The sequence below is a fragment of the Epinephelus moara genome, chromosome 24, assembly GCF_006386435.1.
Source record: "Epinephelus moara isolate mb chromosome 24, YSFRI_EMoa_1.0, whole genome shotgun sequence".
NCBI lineage: Eukaryota > Metazoa > Chordata > Actinopteri > Perciformes > Serranidae > Epinephelus > Epinephelus moara.
This window is the reverse complement of record NC_065529.1, coordinates 31,393,950-31,403,682: the sequence shown is the minus strand read 5'-3', so window position 1 is coordinate 31,403,682 and position 9,733 is coordinate 31,393,950. Positions and strand designations below refer to the sequence as shown.

General features: G+C 42.8%; 1 protein-coding gene across 3 annotated transcripts in view; it reads right to left on the bottom strand.

Moving 5' to 3' along the window:
• The window catches only part of kcnab2a (potassium voltage-gated channel subfamily A regulatory beta subunit 2a), a 122,261-nt gene that overhangs the window by 103,272 nt on the left and 9,256 nt on the right, over positions 1-9,733 (bottom strand). The window contains exon 2 of one of the 3 annotated variants that reach the window (XM_050037261.1): positions 3,714-3,777. The exons of the other annotated variants lie outside the window; for them this stretch is intronic. The gene's annotated coding sequence lies outside the window, so the exon portion shown is untranslated. The remainder of the gene's footprint in view (positions 1-3,713; positions 3,778-9,733) is intronic. 3 annotated transcript variants of the gene reach the window in all.

Genomic DNA, 9,733 nt, shown 5'->3' with positions numbered 1-9,733 from the left:
CTTTGCACCCCTTACTATCTCTTCCTGTCTACGTATCTGTTCCACAACCAGCTTTCTTTTATCTTTGAGGCCTGCTGTATTCCATACCGGTTTACCTGAGCCAAGCCCCAGGCCTCCCCGGCCAAACTGAACATTACCTACAATCTCTGCATGCCTAAGAGCTGCCTCTGCCTCCTGAACTGCCGATCTTGGGTTCACCCCATATGATTATAATCAAAGACAAAATGCAGACACTTCAAGGTTTGCACAGACAGGGGCAGGTCAAATTCAAGTACTTTCAAGTACCCTTTCAAGCACTCATTGTTATTTTCAGGGATGAAATTGCTTTCCCTGCAACCATCAATCTCACTGTGAATAAGCAGAACTATATTTTACCCTGACTTCTTTCTAAATCTGCAACGTGTTAGTCTGGAGGTTTAAGCTCATGTCCTCTCACAGAGTCTGTGGTTAAAACTGGACTTTTGGCTTTGTCAGAGAAAACTCCACTGAGTTCAGACTGTTTACAGTCTACACTTACAGATAACCGAGCCTCCTACTCGCAAACAAACCATAAACCTTCGACAGATGCGAAGTCCAACAGCTTCCCTCTCTTCAGCGGCTAACAAGCGAAGTTAGCAGCTAACAGCCACCTCTGTAACTAACAATCTCCAAATCCATTCAACAGCTCCACCATCCACTGTCAGACACATGCAGCGACTTACTTATCACCAAAGTACAGCTCAAAATTTGCGGCTGACACTGCTCAGTTCTGAGTGTTTTGCAGACTAGTGAAACATCCCAGTGCCGACTCCTTAACTGGTGTTTACCAACCCGATGGCACTCAAACCTCATACCTCATACCCCTCATATTGCACTGGAGAATGCAAGCATGAAAGTATTTTGTCAAGGGCCGAGTTATAAAATGTCTAATTTTCAAGGGATTGCAGTAAATTCAAGTACTTAAAGCACCTTGTACAAACCATGTTTGCCCTAATTAGCTGAAATGCTGGATGATATAAGGGATGGGGGGAAAACTGATACAGCATAGTATCAGGATATTTTCTGAGACAACTCTTGGTAGCCTACTAGAATAATAAAATCAATTGCTTTTTCAGTCCACTGGACACATTTTGCTGCAACAAAAAGGACTTAAGTGAAATAAACAGACTGAAATCTTTATCTCATTAGCCTAAATTTTTTTTTTTTTTAAAGATATTTTTGGGGGCAATTTTAACCTTAAATGGATAGGACAGACAAGTGTGAAGGGGGGAGAGAGAGAGGGAGTGACATGCAGCAAAGGGCCACAGGCTGGAGTCGAACCCGGGCCGCTGCGGCAACAGCCTTGTTGTTTTCCTTTGGGAACAAGATTTGTAGTTATAAGGAGATAATACATTCACAATAGCCCCTTTTACACTGCTAGATTTTCGGCGAATGTTGGGCCGTTTTGCCGGCAAGCTGCGAGTGTTTAGACACACAGAGCCGGATTGGCGAGTTGATCTGAGGTGCCCAATTTTCTGCCTCATAGGGTAAACATATTGGCCGAACCTTTATGGTTTAAAAAGAACGAGGCAGCCTTCCACCATGGTAGGGTCTGTTGATGACTTGTGGGAGGAGCTGTTGATGACGCCGCACGTGCGACCAACTGGTGGTGGATAAACAGGAAACAGCTGATAGCAGGAATGAGCAGCTAGTAGCAAGAGGGAAACGCAAACCTGACAGACACAGTAAAGATGAGCAACTGAGGAGACAAGGAATTGCGCGCCGTCCTTGTCCTCGCAAACGAAGAGGCCATTAACCGTCAAATGACGGGGATGGTGAAGAACGGGCCAACTTATGAGAGAATCAAGGAAGGACTGACCAGCCGCGGCTTCCCTCGGAGCATGACACTGTTTACTTCACATGCTGAGCTACACGTTTTGTTACTTGCTCACGCCCCCCATTGCCCCGAAAAAGCACATCCTGTAAAAACAAAAGTAGGCAGGCAGTATTCTGCTGCACTCCCCGATTTTGTTTTTATACTGCCAATGCTGAAAGAAGACTGATTGGGCTTTCCTGCAAATTTGCACAATTCTTATTTAAAAAGGGCTAATATATCACAGTACATATTATCACAATACTCAGCATACTGCAAAATGTTGAAAATTGCAACAACATCGTATTGTGACTTCAGTATCGAGATATCATCGTATCGTTGGGGCTTCTGGTAATTTCCACCCCTGTATGAATGTGCTGCATTCTTTATTGATGCTATAAAATACAGCAGCAACTAGTTTGTATGCTAAAAATGTCAGTTTCCCAGAAAACATTCAAACCCCACAAGATGTGTCTACAGTTCATTCTAAAAATCAGCAGATCCAGCATAATTACCACATCATCAGAGAAGAAGTGTCTCCTTTGTTTCTAGCATAACAAGTATTGGGCATGACACTTAACCAAAGCACTTCTGCAAATCCCTGAGGAATCTGCCTTTCCTGTTGTCACTCGATGTCACATAGCATTTCTTTGAAGACATTTTGTTTGAAGTGGTGTTTGTTGGGCCTCATCAGAGAAAAAGCAACAAATACAGAATAAAAACCCTTATTATTTCTGTTCTAGCACTGTCACATTAACACCTGTATCCTCATAAGCTTAGGCTATTTGCTGGAAATACAAGTTATGTGTTAGAATTAACAATCTAACTTTGCTAAGAGTTTGGCTTTTCAAGGACAAATGAATTGCAGACATTTCAGAAAAGCCGTGCTTCCTGCAATATTGACGTACCAGCCCAGTGAAAGAACACACCAGCACATGAATCTGCCTTTTTCTGCTCGTTACAGAGCATTCAACAGCTTACTGCACCAAACTGAACCCCTGCAGCCTGCCTCTCCTGTGCTCTCCTCTTGGACCAGAGCCCATAAACAGGCAGGCAGGCACACACACCGCATACAAGACTGCGTACACACGTGCACAAACATGTACGAGCACACGCAGGCATGCAGAGATACTGACCCACAATAATCAGCCTCAGCATGAACACCCACACACAAACACACATTCAAATGACACGGTAACACGTTCAGTCAGGCACAGATGACTGTCACAACCTCTCAGCAACACACACACACACAACAGTTAAAGCCTGGCTTCAGGGTGTCGCTGGCTGTGGAGACTGCAACAGATGGAACTGCAGCAGCGGCGGCAGTGGGGCAGGTAAGGTGAGGGGGAATCAAACCTCCTTGTGTGAATGCGCATGTGTATTTTTGCGCGAGCCTGCACAAGTCTTTCACCCTGGCTATTTTGAGGTGGTTCTTTATAAATCCTATAGCGTGGTAAAGTCTCTGGCAAGCATTCAAAAGGACAAAGCATGCATAAAACATGACAGACATTCAGACAGAAAGGAGTAATGGAGTAGAGGCAGAAAAGAGAGCAAGAGAGCAAAATACATGCCAGTGTAATAAGGTATGCAAAGACTGTTTTCAATGCAGCAGTCACAGCTGCACTATCAACCGTACTGACAGCTCCACAGTCAGATCTGGAGAGGTAGATATGCTACCTCGCTAGCACAGTGTGTGTTAAATTCTGCTGCATAGAGATAGTATGGCATTTGCTCCAGTGTAGGAACAGACAAGCATGATCATTCCAGCTCTCAGTGACAGAGCGAAGTGAGAAGAGGCAGGAAGAGAAAGGGAGAGAGAGAGAGAGATACCAAAGACATATAGCCTCAGACCTAGCGATGATGCTCTTAAAACACCCACCTCGGTCTGCTGCTGATTCCTGACGCAGTGAGCACAACCGGGGAGTAAATGCAGAAGACAGTAGCTATGATGGAGGACCAGCAGCCAAAATCCAAGAGGGTGAGCAGAGAGGAGAGGGAGGAAGAATGATACGAGACTGGTAAATGTGCGATCCTGTGTGACTGAGATTATGTGTCGGAGTGAGATGAGCATGTATGTCTGTAATGAGAGAGACAGAAATACAAGAAAGACAGAAAAAAAGTGACACGAGACAGACAGAACAGGGACGGGGAACAGGGAGAAAGAAAGAAGGAAAGAAAGAGACAGAATAAATGTGTGAGCTTGGAGTCACTGAGCAGAGCAGATGCATTAAAGGAAATGCCCCTCCCTCTTTCCTCTACACACACACACACACACACACACACACACACACACACACACACACACCTCCCTTTGCACAGTCAGCATTCAAGTAAGCATGCATTCAGTGAATCAGAGTGAGCTGTAAATGGTGAAAGAGAAAAAGGGTGGGCCAGAGAAAAGCAAGAAAGAAGCATGTGGTTATTTTAAATTCAATGACAGGACACTCCTTTGTCGCACTACGGGATGCGTAGTCCATTGAAATTGGCACAAAGTTGAAAGCCTGCATAGTAAGTGAACACGGCTCAGCAAGCTGGCTATAGCGCAGGCATTATGTTGCAAAGCTCAATGCAAACACCTGTAAATCCTATATGTGATCCCAAAAGGTGAAATTAAACAGCACAGCATGTAATCTACACTGCATCTACAGAAATCTGGAAGGGCATGCCATAAAATCACTATCAGATCCAGGTCTGTGCAGTGCACCCTCACCTTGATGCAAAGGGGGTCAAGTGAGAGGATTACTTTCCTACAACAATCAATAACTTGTTAAATAATATGTACTCCTTTCCGTCATATCCTTGTATGCGTAAGATGTCTGTTATACTTTTCTCTATATATTTTTTAAAGAGACTGTTCAAGGTTTTAGATGCCAATTATACTGCCTGCTCACCAATTCCTATCTCCAGCTTGTCTGTCTGTGAAACTGACCCCACCTTGCTTATAGTAGATGCAATTGATGCAAGCACAAATCAATGGGCTATAAAACCGCTGTTCTCAAAAGCAGGGATGGAAAATTCACTTAACGTTATTGATGTTTAAACAACATTTATGAAAGCGATCACCTCACTACTCTTAAAAAGATAGACTGAAAAATGAGAGCAGGATAAGAAAGTGCATGGGGTAGGAAGAGAAATGAAGATTAATTTTACTTTTTTTTGTACAGATACAGTCGTTATTTATGGGAACACCCATAAAATGTCACATCCTTTTACACAAGGGAGAAAACAAAGCCTTCTACACATCAAATAAACATAGAAATCCAGAGTTCAGGGGTATTTTTCAACGTAGACCCTATTTTCCCATGTTTTTGTGTCTACGTAACTATGGGAACGACATTATTGAAACTGGTCCAGCATTGAGGGAGAGCGCTGCAGCCAGCAGTGCCAGCCTGCAAAATTAACACTTGAGGCATATTCCCACTGTCAATTTACGTCCACTAAGGGGCTGTACACGCACGCCGCATTTTTTTTGATAAAAAAAAAAAATTGTGAGCCTCCCAGGAACCATAGCTTTTAAGGTTGCAAATCCCTGCATGCTAACATCATAGCACATCATCAAAACCCAGGGCTAATGGCACTTAGTAATGTTAGCACTGCTTTACTGCCTCAAAACACGCATGGAATTCACTAAACCATGCTAATCAATTACATCACAGCGTTTATGGCTATAGGGAAGTGATATTCTGGTAATTCTAATACATCACATATAAAGTAAATGTAATAGTGTGAGTTTGAACAAATGCGTTCTCCCAGCCTTTATAGCCAACTATGCCCTCACCACGCCCTCACACTATGAGTAGACACTGCCTGTATCTATCTGTGTCATTGTGGTTACTAGTAACCCTAGTTCTCGTAGGCTGGTGATGGTGAGTGCAGGGAATTCCAGATTTGGTCAAACTGGGTTTTTTAGCCAAGACTGCTTTGAGCACCAGGTAACTGAACAGGTGGCTGAGCAGGAAGTGCAGGGTCAGAGATGACGCCTTCAAGTGGAACACAGTCCAAATCGCATCATGTGTCTCTGACTAGTCTGGGCCAAGGAAATATTAAGCAATATGGTATCAGTGTATATATGAGTTGGTGCTTAGGAAACACTATTGAAAAATGCAGCACAGTTTTTATTTTTTTGAAGACATCAGGAGCACAGCCAGTCTGAACTTACATAAGCAGCCACAGCCAGAAGAAACCAGTAATTTATCACAGATCATTTATGGCGTAGCATGCAGTACTGAAAATGAGATGGGCCTGGCTGTTTGCAAACACTTCAGCAAAATTTAAATATCTATACGAATGATGGTTATGAAAAATTAGTTTGTGTAAAGTGATTTCAATGTGCTTCTACTTCCAAGAAATGTAATTCTTAGATGTGATCTACGTCTCTAGTTTGCTGTCAGTGTGGTGTTCAGATCAGTTTCCTTTAGATCTGTATTAATGGATTTGCTTCACCCTGTGTGTGTATGTGTTTCTGTGTTTTGCCCATGAGCCTGCGGGGACAGCTACAGCTTCACTGTTGCGCACCACTGTTCCTGGCCTTTCTCTGTGAGCTCAAGCTCAGTCACGGCATCTCCAACCTCTGTTTCCAGCCAGACCATGGCTCCACGGCTCGCTCCTCTCCAGTCATGACACCAAGCATGGTGGGGCGTCTACCAGACAGTCTTATGGGGCCACAGCAAGAGATCTTCACCCACAGCCACAACAATAACTACACTTACCTAAGAGTTTCTGAGAGTTGAAGGCAAACCACACAATAATCAATTAAGTCCTCCCAAACAAGAGTACATCAGGGTGACTGTCTGATCTGCAACTTGGGGCCAACATAAATTTAAAAAATTCACAAAACCATAAACACTGCTACAATATTCACTGTGTCCACAGTTCCACAGACAACCGTAAACACACTCCCAATAAATGCTTTCCAAAATCCTACCTGTGACTCCATGTTCATACTAAATGGTGTGAAGGCTGGCTCTGTGGTGCACATAAATGCAGTACGCCTGTAGACTATGTGACACTCTGGAGCTTTGCCAGACAGCTGCATAGGGAAGGGTGATGTTCCTGTGATCATGCCAGGTGCTTGAGTGTTTGCCCTCTGCGATACCAACTGGGAAGTTTAAGAAACAACTTGGCCATTAATTCTATCCAATCCTATCCTATCTAAAAACATATCAAGATGTAGTTTCACAACAATGTACGGCAACCTCCATCCTTCCTTTCTATGCGCTCGACTACGCCAACCAAGGTCATGGTGTGTACAGAAAGATAATGAACCCCAATTGAAATGGTCCAAGCCAACCTGAAGGATCTTTATGGAGAGCAGAGTAAGGCATCAGCTATATAAAGCCCAGTCCATTGCAGACACTTTGCAGCATTTCAATGAATGATATCCACACTGACAGCAAGCATCAGAGAGCCACAGCAAGTGATGCAAACCAAGTCTTTGCATCTACTCTATTTTGTTGACATCCCTCAGGTGTACCATTCCTCTTGAACTGTGTAGTGTGGGTTGCCAAACTACACTTAAACTCCATTATTTTGTTCATGCAAGGGATTAAAAGAAGCTATTCCAATCCTGTCGAAATCTTTCCACCAAAACAGATCAACAGTGACACTAAACACTATGGGCACTGCAAGCCATATAACACCCTACCAAACTGTACAGTTGTATTGTGTAGTCCAAATCTAAATGAACAGGTAAACCAAGGCAGCTGCAGACCAGTTCTGTCTTGCAAGTAGGGATGGGCATCAATTTTCGATTATCGATGATTGATTGCTAAGGCTTTTGATCGATCACAAATAATTTTGATTGATAGTCGCAGTGTTTCCCCTACAATGCCTGGCATAGGTCTGGCGAGTCGCCGTGCCAACGAGACCCTTCCGCCCGGCGAGCACGGCGGCTAGACGGGCCTACGAGACCCCCGCCAGACCTATGCCAGGCAAAAAAATCAGAAACAGACGGAGGCTCTCATCGCTCTCCAAAGCCTCGGCGGCTTCCCTTGAGGCCTCTGAAAACACTACGCCATTGAAAGACGGAGGTTTTGCTGAAAACTGAAGCCTGTAACTCTGGCTGGCAACGGTTGTAAACACCCAGGGGTGAACTGCGCATGCGCGCCATTCTTCCTCTTTGGCCTGGGGGGTTGAAGCTCAAAACTGGGGCAGCTGCACTCTCTTGCGGCGACAGTCTGCAATGCACTCTTTTGTTTTCTCTCTTTTGTGCGGCGACAGTCTGCAATGCACTCTTTTGTTTTCTCTCTTTTGAAATACTTGCTTATCAATTAATCAATAACTGATCGTTAATTTTTTTGATAATCGAATAATGAATTTTGATCGTTTTCCCATCCCTACTTGCAAGATCTTACAGGTGCATCTAAATTATATCAAGTTTAAAGGGCTGTCCACACCAAGAACGATAAAAATTTGCGTTGCAAACGATATCCTCAGGATTACTTTCAGAGTGATTTGATGAACGACAGAAACACCTCCTTAGCTGCCTACACAGCTGAAGCGTGCAGTGCGTTCATGGTGCAACTGTTGACAGAACTTTATCGTGCATCATTGTGGATGCTCATATTGTTATCATGATAGATACTGTGTGTATTCTGTGTGGATGGCCTTTACCAAGCACTGTCTCGACAAACACAAATACAGATTACTGTCACTTCACTGGAACTGTATTATGTGTTTAAATTAGTGAAGCTTGTGTGCTGTAATGGTTGGTGCAGAATGATGCAGGCATCTAAAGACACTGCTGTATCACTGCCTCTCCTGATTTACTGCTTTTCACTACTTTTTCAAGAGTCTACAATCATTCAAGGAGATGATGAGAATTTACTTTAACTTTAAGGGATAGTTCAAGTTCTTTTTTAGTGGGACTATTTGAGGTGCCAAAATAACATTTCTCTTTACAATTAACACTTGAAATGATGAAGGCACTTGAAAATGACAAGGTAGTACAAAATGTAAACCATAGTTTGGTGTGTCATTTTACCTCTTTACTTGAGAATTCATTAAACTTATTTTTTTCTTTCTACAAAATGAACGAAAACACTGATAACAAGGAAGATCTCAGGTGTAATATTGTGGTTAGTGTATTACACAGAGTAGATGGCAGCCTGCATGCTCCCAGTTTGGGGAAACAGGCGGGACTAGCACCCCAGAGGCTCAGCAATCCGTTGCTGTGGATTAGGGTCAGCAGCAAAACACATTTTGGACACTTAAAAAACAAGTCCTACCTAAAGAGATCAATATCACTGTAAGTGGATGCTATATTTAGCTGACCTACAGCATAATACATTGAGCAGCACCGTTTGGTGTATTTAGGTAGGGATATGGAAGTTATACGGTTGACAAAATGTAGCACCAGGGATGCAGCGATATACCTGTTTCAAGGTATACTGTGTTAAATAAATTGACGGTTATCATATCATGATCATCTACAATATTGGGAAAAAAAGCAACTGGATGTTAAATCTTTTTTTTTTTAGGGGAGACTTTTTACACATGCGTCCATTAACAAAATAGTTCAGTTTCATTAGAAAACATTTGTTCAACCAACAATAACCCTCCCATTTTCATTCCTTCAAGGGTCATTCGTCAGAATAATAACATAACATAAAGTCTTTAATACCGTGAACCACAATATTTTCTGTGAAAGTTATCGTATTGGGAAAATCTCATACTGTTGCAACCCTATATAGCACTAAAAGGAAGGGCTGTCTGACAGCAAGGTAAAGCCGTAAAAATATTGTAAATACAGTGTCCACTAGGGATGTCACGATTATAGATTTTCTTGGTACAATTATTGTCAGAGAAATAATCACGGTTTTACGGTTATCACGATTATTATGCATTAATTAATTTCACACTATAAATGTGTAAAATCACATGAACACTCCTTATAGATCT